The sequence below is a fragment of the Solea senegalensis genome, unplaced genomic scaffold (genome assembly GCF_019176455.1).
Source record: "Solea senegalensis isolate Sse05_10M unplaced genomic scaffold, IFAPA_SoseM_1 scf7180000016284, whole genome shotgun sequence".
NCBI classification, from domain to species: Eukaryota; Metazoa; Chordata; class Actinopteri; order Pleuronectiformes; family Soleidae; genus Solea; species Solea senegalensis.
The window spans coordinates 1-12948 of record NW_025321698.1 but is presented as its reverse complement, the minus strand read 5'-3'; the positions used below and the strand labels follow the sequence as shown (position 1 = coordinate 12948).

Here is a 12948-nt window from a genome sequence, read left to right as displayed (position 1 = left end):
TGCTGGGCCCATAACCCAGAGGTCGATGGATCGAAACCATCCTCTGCTAAGTAAATGGCCTGTGCGTCCTCTATGTAGTCTGTGAGAAGTTCTGACTCTGGTGAAGAGACCACCCAGCCTGTTTGATGAATACTTAATTTACCAGTCCATGGACAAAAAACAAGAGATGGTGGTCAGACTGTGTGATACTTTACTGAATTTCTCCTTTGTCTTTAAAAGTTTTGGGTAAACAGCAGAGTGAAATACTTCATCAAGGTAAACACTCTTCTTCCAGTGAATTTCATTGGTCTAAATTTTCAGTGGAGCATCTTACTTGACGACGTCATACTGATTTGCCATATCTTGGGAAAAAAAAATCAAAAGTGGCAATCTTCTATAGGTAGTGTGGGCGAGGGGTCCAAGGCGCTGGATTAAGGCTCCAGTCTCTTAGGAGGCGTGGGTTCAAATCCCACCACTGCCATTGAGTGTTAGCCATTTGAAAGTCTTCATGTTAGAAACTTTGTATGTTACTGCGTTAAAGGACTTCTGCACGTATAACTCGTGGACACATGATCCTCAAGGTTGGACTTTGGCACAGTGGTGCCTTTTAGACCTACCTAAGAAGAGTTTGTCTGTCTGTTGTTCTCCTGTGTCATGGTGGTCAGCAGCAGAGTGGCGCAGCGGAAGCGTGCTGGGCCCATAACCCAGAGGTCGATGGATCGAAACCATCCTCTGCTAAGTAAATGGCCTGTGCGTCCTCTATGTAGTCTGTGAGAAGTACTGACTATGGTCAAGAGACTGACGAGGCTCCTTAAATCACCAGTCCATGGACAAAAAACAAGAGATGCTGGTCGAGCCTCCTGATACTTTCTCCATTGTCTTTATAAGTTTTGGGCAAACAGCAGATTGAAATACTTCATCAAGGTAAACATTCTTCTTCCAGTGAATTTCATTGGTCTGACTTTTCAGTGGAGCATCTTATTTGACGGCGTCATACTGATTTGCCATATCTTGGAAAAAAAAATCAAAAGTGGCAATCTTCTATAGGTAGTGTGGCCGAGGGGTCCAAGGCGCAGGATTAAGGCTCCAGTCTCTTAGGAGGCGTGGGTTCAAATCCCACCACTGCCATTGTGTGTTAGCCGTTTCAAAGTCTTCATGTTAGAGACTTTGTATCTTACTGCGATAAAGGACTTCTGCACGTATAATTTGTGTAAACATGATCCTCAAGCTGGGCGTGGTTCGACTTTGGCAACGTGGTGCCCTTTAGACCTACCTGAGAAGAGTTTGTCTGTCAGTTGTTCTCCTTTGTCATGGTGATCACGATCAGAGTGGCGCAGTGGAAGCGTGCCGGGCCCATAACCCAGAGGTCGATGGATCGAAACCATCCTCTGCTAAATAAGTTATCTGTGCTTCCTGTATGTACTCTTTGAGAAGTTCTGACTCTGGTGAAGAGACCACCCAGCCTGTTTGATGAATACTTAATTCACCAGTCCATGGACAAAAAACAAGAGATGGTGGTCAGGCTGTGTGATACTTTACTGAATTTCTCCTTTGTCTTTAAAAGTTTTGGGCAAACAGCAGAGTGAAATACTTCATCAAGGTAAACACTCTTCTTCCAGTGAATTTCATTGGTCTAAATTTTCAGTGGAGCATCTTACTTGACGACGTCATACTGATTTGCCATATCTTGGGAAAAAAAAATCAAAAGTGGCAATCTTCCATAGGTAGTGTGGCCGAGGGGTCCAAGGCGCTGGATTAAGGCTCCAGTCTCTTAGGAGGCGGGGGTTCAAATCCCACCACTGCCATTGAGTGTTAGCCATTTGAAAGTCTTCACGTTAGAAACTTTGTATGTTACTGCGTTAAAGGACTTCTGCACGTATAACTCGTGGACACATGATCCTCAAGGTTGGACTTTGGCACAGTGGTGCCTTTTAGACCTACCTAAGAAGAGTTTGTCTGTCTGTTGTTCTCCTGTGTCATGGTGGTCAGCAGCAGAGTGGCGCAGCGGAAGCGTGCTGGGCCCATAACCCAGAGGTCGATGGATCGAAACCATCCTCTGCTAAGTAAATGGCCTGTGCGTCCTCTATGTAGTCTGTGAGAAGTACTGACTCTGGTGAAGAGACTGACGAGGCTGTTTGATGAATCCTTAAATCACCAGTCCATGGACAAAAAACAAGAGATGCTGGTCGAGCCTCCTGATACTTTCTCCATTGTCTTTATAAGTTTTGGGCAAACAGCAGATTGAAATACTTCATCAAGGTAAACATTCTTCTTCCAGTGAATTTCATTGGTCTGACTTTTCAGTGGAGCATCTTATTTGACGACGTCATACTGATTTGCCATATCTTGGAAAAAAAAATTCAAAAGTGGCAGTCTACTATAGGTAGTGTGGCCAAGCGGTCCAAGGCGCTGGATTAAGGCTCCAGTCTCTTAGGAGGCGTGGGTTCAAATCCCACCACTGCCATTGTGTGTTAGCCGTTTCAAAGTCTTAATTTTAGAGACTTTGTATCTTACTGCGATAAAGGACTTCTGCACGTATAATTTGTGTACACATGATCCTCAAGCTGGGCGTGGTTCGACTTTGGCAACGTGGTGCCCTTTAGACCTACCTGAGAAGAGTTTGTCTGTCAGTTGTTCTCCTTTGTCATGGTGATCACGAGCAGAGTGGCGCAGCGGAAGCGTGCTGGGCCCATAACCCAGAGGTCGATGGATCGAAACCATCCTCTGCTAAGTAAATGGTCTGTGCGTCCTCTATGTAGTCTGTGAGAAGTACTGACTCTGGTGAAGAGACTGACGAGGCTGTTCGATGAATACTTAATTTACCAGTCCATGGACAAAAAACAAGAGATGGTGGTCAGGCTGTGTGATACTTTACTGAATTTATCCTTTGTCTTTAAAAGTTTTGGGCAAACAGCAGAGTGAAATACTTCATCAAGGTAAACATTCTTCTTCCAGTGAATTTCATTGGTCTGAATTTTCAGTGGTGCATCTTACTTGACGACGTCATACTGATTTGCCATATCTTGGGAAAAAAAAATCAAAAGTGGCAATCTCCTATAGGTAGTGTGGCCTAGGGGTCCAAGGCGCTGGATTAAGGTTCCAGTCTCTTAGGAGACGTGGGTTCAAATCCCGCCATTGAGTGTTAGCCATTTGAAAGTCTTCATGTTAGAGACTTTGTATCTTACTGCGATAAAGGACTTCTGCAAGTATAATTTGTGTACACATGATCCTCAAGCTGGGCGTGGTTCGACTTTGGCAACGTGGTGCCCTTTAGACCTACCTGAGAAGAGTTTGTCTGTCAGTTGTTCTCCTTTGTCATGGTGATCACGAGCAGAGTGGCGCAGTGGAAGCGTGCCGGGCCCATAACCCAGAGGTCGATGGATCGAAACCATCCTCTGCTAAATAAGTGATCTGTGCTTCCTGTATGTACTCTTTGAGAAGTTCTGACTCTGGTGAAGAGACCAACCAGACTGTTGGATGAATACTTAATTTACCAGTCCATGGACAAAAAACAAGAGATGGTGGTCAGGCTGTGTGATACTTTACTGAATTTCTCCTTTGTCTTTAAAAGTTTTGGGCAAACAGCAGAGTGAAATACTTCATCAAGGTAAACACTCTTCTTCCAGTGAATTTCATTGGTCTAAATTTTCAGTGGAGCATCTTACTTGACGACGTCATACTGATTTGCCATATCTTGGAAAAAAAAATTCAAAAGTGGCAGTCTACTATAGGTAGTGTGGCCGAGCGGTCCAAGGCGCTGGATTAAGGCTCCAGTCTCTTAGGAGGCGTGGGTTCAAATCCCACCACTGCCATTGTGTGTTAGCCGTTTCAAAGTCTTCATGTTAGAGACTTTATATCTTACTGCGATAAAGGACTTCTGCACGTATAATTTGTGTAAACATGATCCTCAAGCTGGGCGTGGTTCGACTTTGGCAACGTGGTTCCCTTTAGACCTACCTGAGAAGAGTTTGTCTGTCAGTTGTTCTCCTTTGTCATGGTGATCACGAGCAGAGTGGCGCAGCGGAAGCGTGCTTGGCCCATAACCCAGAAGTCGATGGATCGAAACCATCCTCTGCTAAATAAGTGGTCTGTGCTTCCTGTATGTAGTCTGTGAGAAGTACTGACTCTGGTGAAGAGACTGACGAGGCTGTTTGATGAATCCTTAAATCACCAGTCCATGGACAAAAAACAAGAGATGCTGGTCCAGCCTCCTGATCCTTTGTCTTTAAAAGTTTTGGGCAAACAGCAGAGGGAAATACTTCATCAAGGTAAACACTCTTCTTCCAGTGAATTTCATTGGTCTAAATTTTCAGTGGAGCATCTTACTTGACGACGTCATACTGATTTGCCATACCTTGGGAAAAAAAAATCAAAAGTGGCAATCTTCCATAGGTATTGTGGCTGAGGGGTCCAAGGCGCTGGATTAAGGCTCCAGTCTCTTAGGAGGCGTGGGTTCAAATCCCACCACTGCCATTGAGTGTTAGCCATTTGAAAGTCTTCATGTTAGAAACTTTGTATGTTACTGCGTTAAAGGACTTCTGCACGTATAACTCGTGGACACATGATCCTCAAGGTTGGCCTGTTTCGACTTTGGCACAGTGGTGCCTTTTAGACCTACCTAAGAAGAGTTTGTCTGTCTGTTGTTCTCCTGTGTCATGGTGGTCAGCAGCAGAGTGGCGCAGCGGAAGCGTGCTGGGCCCATAACCCAGAGGTCGATGGATCGAAACCATCCTCTGCTAAGTAAATGGCCTGTGCGTCCTCTATGTAGTCTGTGAGAAGTACTGACTCTGGTGAAGAGACTGACGAGGCTGTTAGATTAATCCTTAAATCACCAGTCCATGGACAAAAAACAAGAGATGCTGGTCGAGCCTTGAGATACTTTCTCCATTGTCTTTGTAAGTTTTGGGCAAACAGCAGAGTGAAATACTTCATCAAGGTAAACATTCTTCTTCCAGTGAATTTCATTGGTCTGACTTTTCAGTGGAGCATCTTATTTGACGACGTCATACTGATTTGCCATATCTTGGAAAAAAAAATTCAAAAGTGGCAGTCTACTATAGGTAGTGTGGCCGAGCGGTCCAAGGCGCTGGATTAAGGCTCCAGTCTCTTAGGAGGCGTGGGTTCAAATCCCACCACTGCCATTGTGTGTTAGCCGTTTCAAAGTCTTCATGTTAGAGACTTTGTATCTTACTGCGATAAAGGACTTCTGCACGTATAATTTGTGTAAACATGATCCTCAAGCTGGGCGTGGTTCGACTTTGGCAACGTGGTGCCCTTTAGACCTACCTGAGAAGAGTTTGTCTGTCAGTTGTTCTCCTTTGTCATGGTGATCACGAGCAGAGTGGCGCAGCGGAAGCGTGCGGGGCCCATAACCCAGAGGTCGATGGATCGAAACCATCCTCTGCTAAATAAGTGATCTGTGCTTCCTGTATGTACTCTTTGAGAAGTTCTGACTCTGGTGAAGAGACCACCCAGCCTGTTTGATGAATACTTAATTTACCAGTCCATGGACAAAAAACAAGAGATGGTGGTCAGGCTGTGTGATACTTTACTGAATTTCTCCTTTGTCTTTAAAAGTTTTGGGCAAACAGCAGAGTGAAATACTTCATCAAGGTAAACATTCTTATTCCAGTGAATTTCATTGGTCTGAATTTTCAGTGGAGCATCTTACTTGACGACGTCATACTGATTTGCCATATCTTGGGAAAAAAAAATCAAAAGTGGCAATCTTCCATAGGTAGTGTGGCCGAGGGGTCCAAGGCGCTGGATTAAGGCTCCAGTCTCTTAGGAGGCGTGGGTTCAAATCCCACCACTGCCATTGAGTGTTAGCCATTTTAAAGTCTTCATGTTAGAAACTTTGTATGTTACTGCGTTAAAGGACTTCTGCACGTATAACTCGTGGACACATGATCCTCAAGGTTGGCCTGTTTGGACTTTGGCACAGTGGTGCCTTTTAGACCTACCTAAGAAGAGTTTGTCTATCTGTTGTTCTCCTGTGTCATGGTTGTCAGCAGCAGAGTGGCGCAGCGGAAGCGTGCTGGGCCCATAACCCAGAGGTCGATGGATCGAAACCATCCTCTGCTAAGTAAATGTCCTGTGCGTCCTCTATGTAGTCTGTGCGAAGTACTGACTCTGGTGAAGAGACCACCCAGCCTGTTTGATGAATACTTAATTTACCAGTCCATGGACAAAAAACAAGAGATGGTGGTCAGGCTGTGTGATACTTTACTGAATTTCTCCTTTGTCTTTAAAAGTTTTGGGCAAACAGCAGAGTGAAATACTTCATCAAGGTAAACACTCTTCTTCCAGTGAATTTCATTGGTCTAAATTTTCAGTGGAGCATCTTACTTGACGACGTCATACTGATTTGCCATATCTTGGGAAAAAAAAATCAAAAGTGGCAATCTTCCATAGGTAGTGTGGCCAAGGGGTCCAAGGCGCTGGATTAAGGCTCCAGTCACTTAGGAGGCGTGGGTTCAAATCCCACCACTGCCATTGAGTGTTAGCCATTTGAAAGTCTTCATGTTAGAAACTTTGTATGTTACTGCGTTAAAGGACTTCTGCACGTATAACTCGTGGACACATGATCCTCAAGGTTGGCCTGTTTCGACTTTGGCACAGTGGTGCCTTTTAGACCTACCTAAGAAGAGTTTGTCTGTCTGTTGTTCTCCTGTGTCATGGTGGTCAGCAGCAGAGTGGCGCAGCGGAAGCGTGCTGGGCCCATAACCCAGAGGTCGATGGATCGAAACCATCCTCTGCTAAATAAGTGGTCTGTGCTTCCTGTATGTACTCTTTGAGAAGTTCTGACTCTGGTGAAGAGACCAACCAGCCTGTTTGATGAATACTTAATTTACCAGTCCATGGACAAAAAACAAGAGATGGTGGTCAGGCTGTGTGATACTTTACTGAATTTCTCCTTTGTCTTTAAAAGTTTTGGGCAAACAGCAGAGTGAAATACTTCATCAAGGTAAACATTCTTCTTCCAGTGAATTTCATTGGTCTGAATTTTCAGTGGAGCATTTTACTTGACGACGTCATACTGATTTGCCATATCTTGGGAAAAAAAAATCAAAAGTGGCAATCTTCTATAGGTAGTGTGGCCGAGGGGTCCAAGGCGCTGGATTAAGGCTCCAGTCTATTAGGAGGCGTGGGTTCAAATCCCACCACTGCCATTGAGTGTTAGCCATTTGAAGGTCTTCATGTTAGAAACTTTGTATGTTACTGCGTTAAAGGACTTCTGCACGTATAACTCGTGGACACATGATCCTCAAGGTTGGCCTGTTTCGACTTTGGCAACCTTGTGCCCTTTAGACCTACCTAAGAAGAGTTTGTCTGTCAGTTGTTCTCCTTTGTCATGGTGATCACGAGCAGAGTGGCGCAGCGGAAGCGTGCTGGGCCCATAACCCAGAGGTCGATGGATCGAAACCATCCTCTGCTAAATAAGTGGTCTGTGCTTCCTGTATGTACTCTTTGAGAAGTTCTGACTCTGGTGAAGAGACCAACCAGCCTGTTTGATGAATACTTAATTTACCAGTCCATGGACAAAAAACAAGAGATGCTGGTCGAGCCTCCTGATACTTTCTCCATTGTCTTTATAAGTTTTGGGCAAACAGCAGATTGAAATACTTCATCAAGGTAAACATTCTTCTTCCAGTGAATTTCATTGGTCTGACTTTTCAGTGGAGCATCTAATTTGACGACGTCATACTGATTTGCCATATCTTGGAAAAAAAAATTCAAAAGTGGCAGTCTACTATAGGTAGTGTGGCCGAGCGGTCCAAGGCGCTGGATTAAGGCTCCAGTCTCTTAGGAGGCGTGGGTTCAAATCCCACCACTGCCATTGAGTGTTAGCCATTTGAAAGTCTTCATGTTAGAAACTTTGTATGTTACTGCGTTAAAGGACTTCTGCACGTATAACTCGTGGACACATGATCCTCAAGGTTGGCCTGTTTGGACTTTGGCACAGTGGTGCCTTTTAGACCTACCTAAGAAGAGTTTGTCTGTCTGTTGTTCTCCTGTGTCATGGTGGTCAGCAGCAGAGTGGCGCAGCGGAAGCGTGCTGGGCCCATAACCCAGAGGTCGATGGATCGAAACCATCCTCTGCTAAGTAAATGGCCTGTGCGTCCTCTATGTAGTCTGTGAGAAGTACTGACTATGGTCAAGAGACTGACGAGGCTCCTTAAATCACCAGTCCATGGACAAAAAACAAGAGATGCTGGTCGAGCCTCCTGATACTTTCTCCATTGTCTTTATAAGTTTTGGGCAAACAGCAGATTGAAATACTTCATCAAGGTAAACATTCTTCTTCCAGTGAATTTCATTGGTCTGACTTTTCAGTGGAGCATCTTATTTGACGACGTCATACTGATTTGCCATATCTTGGAAAAAAAAATTCAAAAGTGGCAGTCTACTATAGGTAGTGTGGCCGAGCGGTCCAAGGCGCTGGATTAAGGCTCCAGTCTCTTAGGAGGCGTGGGTTCAAATCTCACCACTGCCATTGTGTGTTAGCCGTTTCAAAGTCTTCATGTTAGAGACTTTGTATCTTACTGCGATAAAGGACTTCTGCACGTATAATTTGTGTACACATGATCCTCAAGCTGGGCTTGGTTCGACTTTGGCAACGTGGTGCCCTTTAGACCTACCTGAGAAGAGTTTGTCTGTCAGTTGTTCTCCTTTGTCATGGTGATCATGAGCAGAGTGGCGCAGCGGAAGCGTGCTGGGCCCATAACCCAGAGGTCGATGGATCGAAACCATCCTCTGCTAAATAAGTGATCTGTGCTTCCTGTATGTACTCTTTGAGAAGTTCTGACTCTGGTGAAGAGACCACCCAGCCTGTTTGATGAATACTTATTTTACCAGTCCATCGACAAAAAACAAGAGATGGTGCTCAGGCTGTGTGATACTTTACTGAATTTCTCCTTTGTCTTTAAAAGTTTTGGGCAAACAGCAGAGTGAAATACTTCATCAAGGTAAACACTCTTCTTCCAGTGAATTTCATTGGTCTAAATTTTCAGTGGAGCATCTTACTTGACGACGTCATACTGATTTGCCATATCTTGGGAAAAAAAAATCAAAAGTGGCAATCTTCCATAGGTAGTGTGGCCGAGGGGGCCAAGGCGCTGGATTAAGGCTCCAGTCACTTAGGAGGCGTGGGTTCAAATCCCACCACTGCCATTGAGTGTTAGCCATTTGAAAGTCTTCATGTTAGAAACTTTGTATGTTACTGCGTTAAAGGACTGCTGCACGTATAACTCGTGGACACATGATCCTCAAGGTTGGCCTGTTTGGACTTTGGCACAGTGGTGCCTTTTAGACCTACCTAAGAAGAGTTTGTCTGTCTGTTGTTCTCCTGTGTCATGGTGGTCAGCAGCAGAGTGGCGCAGCGGAAGCGTGCTGGGCCCATAACCCAGAGGTCGATGGATCGAAACCATCCTCTGCTAAGTAAATGTCCTGTGCGTCCTCTATGTAGTCTGTGAGAAGTACTGACTCTGGTGAAGAGACTGACGAGGCTGTTTGATGAATCCTTAAATCACCAGTCCATGGACAAAAAACAAGAGATGCTGGTCGAGCCTCCTGATACTTTCTCCATTGTCTTTATAAGTTTTGGGCAAACAGCAGATTGAAATACTTCATCAAGGTAAACATTCTTCTTCCAGTGAATTTCATTGGTCTGACTTTTCAGTGGAGCATCTAATTTGACGACGTCATACTGATTTGCCATATCTTGGAAAAAAAAATTCAAAAGTGGCAGTCTACTATAGGTAGTGTGGCTGAGCGGTCCAAGGCGCTGTATTAAGGCTCCAGTCTCTTAGGAGGCGTGGGTTCAAATCCCACCACTGCCATTGAGTGTTAACCATTTGAAAGTCTTCATGTTAGAAACTTTGTATGTTACTGCGTTAAAGGACTTCTGCACGTATAACTCGTGGACACATGATCCTCAAGGTTGGCCTGTTTCAACTTTGGCACAGTGGTGCCTTTTAGACCTACCTAAGAAGAGTTTGTCTGTCAGTTGTTCTCCTTTGTCATGGTGATCACGAGCAGAGTGGCGCAGCGGAAGCGTGCTGGGCCCATAACCCAGAGGTCGATGGATCGAAACCATCCTCTGCTAAGTAAATGGCCTGTGCGTCCTCTATGTAGTCTGTGAGAAGTTCTGACTCTGGTGAAGAGACCACCCAGCCTGTTTGATGAATACTTAATTTACCAGTCCGTGGACAAAAAACAAGAGATGGTGGTCAGACTGTGTGATACTTTACTGAATTTCTCCTTTGTCTTTAAAAGTTTTGGGCAAACAGCAGAGTGAAATACTTCATCAAGGTAAACACTCTTCTTCCAGTGAATTTCATTGGTCTAAATTTTCAGTGGAGCATCTTACTTGACGACGTCATACTGATTTGCCATATCTTGGGAAAAAAAAATCAAAAGTGGCAATCTTCTATAGGTAGTGTGGCCGAGGGGTCCAAGGCGCTGGATTAAGGCTCCAGTCTCTTAGGAGGCGTGGGTTCAAATCCCACCACTGCCATTGAGTGTTAGCCATTTGAAAGTCTTCATGTTAGAAACTTTGTATGTTACTGCGTTAAAGGACTTCTGCACGTATAACTCGTGGACACATGATCCTCAAGCTTGGCCTGTTTCGACTTTGGCACAGTGGTGCCTTTTAGACCTACCTAAGAAGAGTTTGTCTGTCAGTTGTTCTCCTTTGTCATGGTGATCACGAGCAGAGTGGCGCAGCGGAAGCGTGCTGGGCCCATAACCCAGAGGTCGGTGGATCGAAACCATCCTCTGCTAAATAAGTGGTCTGTGCTTCCTGTTTGTACTCTTTCAGAAGTTCTGACTGTGGTGAAGAGACCAACCAGCCTGTTTGATGAATACTTAATTTACCAGTCCATGGACAAAAAACAAGAGATGCTGGTCGAGCCTCCTGATACTTTCTCCATTGTCTTTATAAGTTTTGGGCAAACAGCAGAGTGAAATACTTCATCAAGGTAAACATTCTTCTTCCAGTGAATTTCATTGGTCTGACTTTTCAGTGGAGCATCTTATTTGACGACGTCATACTGATTTGCCATATCTTGGAAAAAAAAATTCAAAAGTGGCAGTCTACTATAGGTAGTGTGGCCAAGCGGTCCAAGGCGCTGGATTAAGGCTCCAGTCTCTTAGGAGGCGTGGGTTCAAATCCCACCACTGCCATTGTGTGTTAGCCGTTTCAAAGTCTTAATTTTAGAGACTTTGTATCTTACTGCGATAAAGGACTTCTGCACGTATAATTTGTGTACACATGATCCTCAAGCTGGGCGTGGTTCGACTTTGGCAACGTGGTGCCCTTTAGACCTACCTGAGAAGAGTTTGTCCGTCAGTTGTTCTCCTTTGTCATGGTGATCACGAGCAGAGTGGCGCAGCGGAAGCGTGCTGGGCCCATAACCCAGAGGTCGATGGATCGAAACCATCCTCTGCTAAATAAGTGGTCTGTGCTTCCTGTATCTACTCTTTGAGAAGTTCTGACTCTGGTGAAGAGACCAACCAACCTGTTTGATGAATACTTAATTTACCAGTCCATGGACAAAAAACAAGAGATGGTGGTCAGGCTGTGTGATACTTTACTGAATTTCTCCTTTGTCTTTAAAAGTTTTGGGCAAACAGCAGAGTGAAATACTTCATCAAGGTAAACACTCTTCTTCCAGTGAATTTCATTGGTCTAAATTTTCAGTGGAGCATCTTACTTGACGACGTCATACTGATTTGCCATATCTTGGGAAAAAAAAATCAAAAGTGGCAATCTTCTATAGGTAGTGTGGCCGAGGGGTCCAAGGCGCTGGATTAAGGCTCCAGTCTCTTAGGAGGCGTGGGTTCAAATCCCACCACTGCCATTGAGTGTTAGCCATTTGAAAGTCTTCATGTTAGAAACTTTGTATGTTACTGCGTTAAAGGACTTCTGCACGTATAACTCGTGGACACATGATCCTCAAGCTTGGCCTGTTTCGACTTTGGCACAGTGGTGCCTTTTAGACCTACCTAAGAAGAGTTTGTCTGTCAGTTGTTCTCCTTTGTCATGGTGATCACGAGCAGAGTGGCGCAGCGGAAGCGTGCTGGGCCCATAACCCAGAGGTCGATGGATCGAAACCATCCTCTGCTAAATAAGTGGTCTGTGCTTCCTGTATGTAGTCTGTGAGAAGTACTGACTCTGGTGAAGAGACTGACGAGGCTGTTTGATGAATCCTTAAATCACCAGTCCATGGACAAAAAACAAGAGATGCTGGTCGAGCCTCCTGATACTTTCTCCATTGTCTTTATAAGTTTTGGGCAAACAGCAGATTGAAATACTTCATCAAGGTAAACATTCTTCTTCCAGTGAATTTCATTGGTCTGACTTTTCAGTGGAGCATCTAATTTGACGACGTCATACTGATTTGCTATATCTTGGAAAAAAAAATTCAAAAGTGGCAGTCTACTATAGGTAGTGTGGCTGAGCGGTCCAAGGCGCTGGATTAAGGCTCCAGTCTCTTAGGAGGCGTGGGTTCAAATCCCACCACTGCCATTGAGTGTTAACCATTTGAAAGTCTTCATGTTAGAAACTTTGTATGTTACTGCGTTAAAGGACTTCTGCACGTATAACTCGTGGACACATGATCCTCAAGGTTGGCCTGTTTCGACTTTGGCACAGTGGTGCCTTTTAGACCTACCTAAGAAGAGTTTGTCTGTCTGTTGTTCTCCTGTGTCATGGTGGTCAGCAGCAGAGTGGCGCAGCGGAAGCGTGCTGGGCCCATAACCCAGAGGTTGATGGATCGAAACCATCCTCTGCTAAGTAAATGGCCTGTGCGTCCTCTATGTAGTCTGTGAGAAGTACTGACTCTGGTGAAGAGACTGACGAGGCTGTTTGATGAATCCTTAAATCACCAGTCCATGGACAAAAAACAAGAGATGCTGGTCGAGCCTCCTGATACTTTCTCCATTGTCTTTATAAGTTTTGGGCAA

The 12948-nt window shown here is 44.8% G+C and overlaps 9 non-coding genes across 9 annotated transcripts; all 9 read left to right on the top strand.

The window, feature by feature from the left end:
* Nucleotides 1–2361: 2361 nt before the first annotated feature.
* Nucleotides 2362–2443, top strand: trnal-aag. Its single transcript has one exon. It is a non-coding gene; the product is annotated as a tRNA-Leu (tRNA).
* Nucleotides 2444–3709: 1266 nt separating this feature from the next.
* trnal-aag lies at nt 3710–3791 on the top strand. The gene has a single exon. It is a non-coding gene; the product is annotated as a tRNA-Leu (tRNA).
* Nucleotides 3792–5038: 1247 nt separating this feature from the next.
* Nucleotides 5039–5120, top strand: trnal-aag. Its single transcript has one exon. It is a non-coding gene; the product is annotated as a tRNA-Leu (tRNA).
* Nucleotides 5121–5715: 595 nt separating this feature from the next.
* On the top strand, nt 5716–5797 carry trnal-aag. The gene has a single exon. It is a non-coding gene; the product is annotated as a tRNA-Leu (tRNA).
* A 1940-nt stretch (nt 5798–7737) lies between these two features.
* Nucleotides 7738–7819, top strand: trnal-aag. The gene has a single exon. It is a non-coding gene; the product is annotated as a tRNA-Leu (tRNA).
* Nucleotides 7820–10416: 2597 nt separating this feature from the next.
* On the top strand, nt 10417–10498 carry trnal-aag. The gene has a single exon. It is a non-coding gene; the product is annotated as a tRNA-Leu (tRNA).
* A 586-nt stretch (nt 10499–11084) lies between these two features.
* Nucleotides 11085–11166, top strand: trnal-aag. Its single transcript has one exon. It is a non-coding gene; the product is annotated as a tRNA-Leu (tRNA).
* A 595-nt stretch (nt 11167–11761) lies between these two features.
* Nucleotides 11762–11843, top strand: trnal-aag. Its single transcript has one exon. It is a non-coding gene; the product is annotated as a tRNA-Leu (tRNA).
* A 586-nt stretch (nt 11844–12429) lies between these two features.
* On the top strand, nt 12430–12511 carry trnal-aag. Its single transcript has one exon. It is a non-coding gene; the product is annotated as a tRNA-Leu (tRNA).
* The last annotated feature ends 437 nt before the right edge of the window (nt 12512–12948 follow it).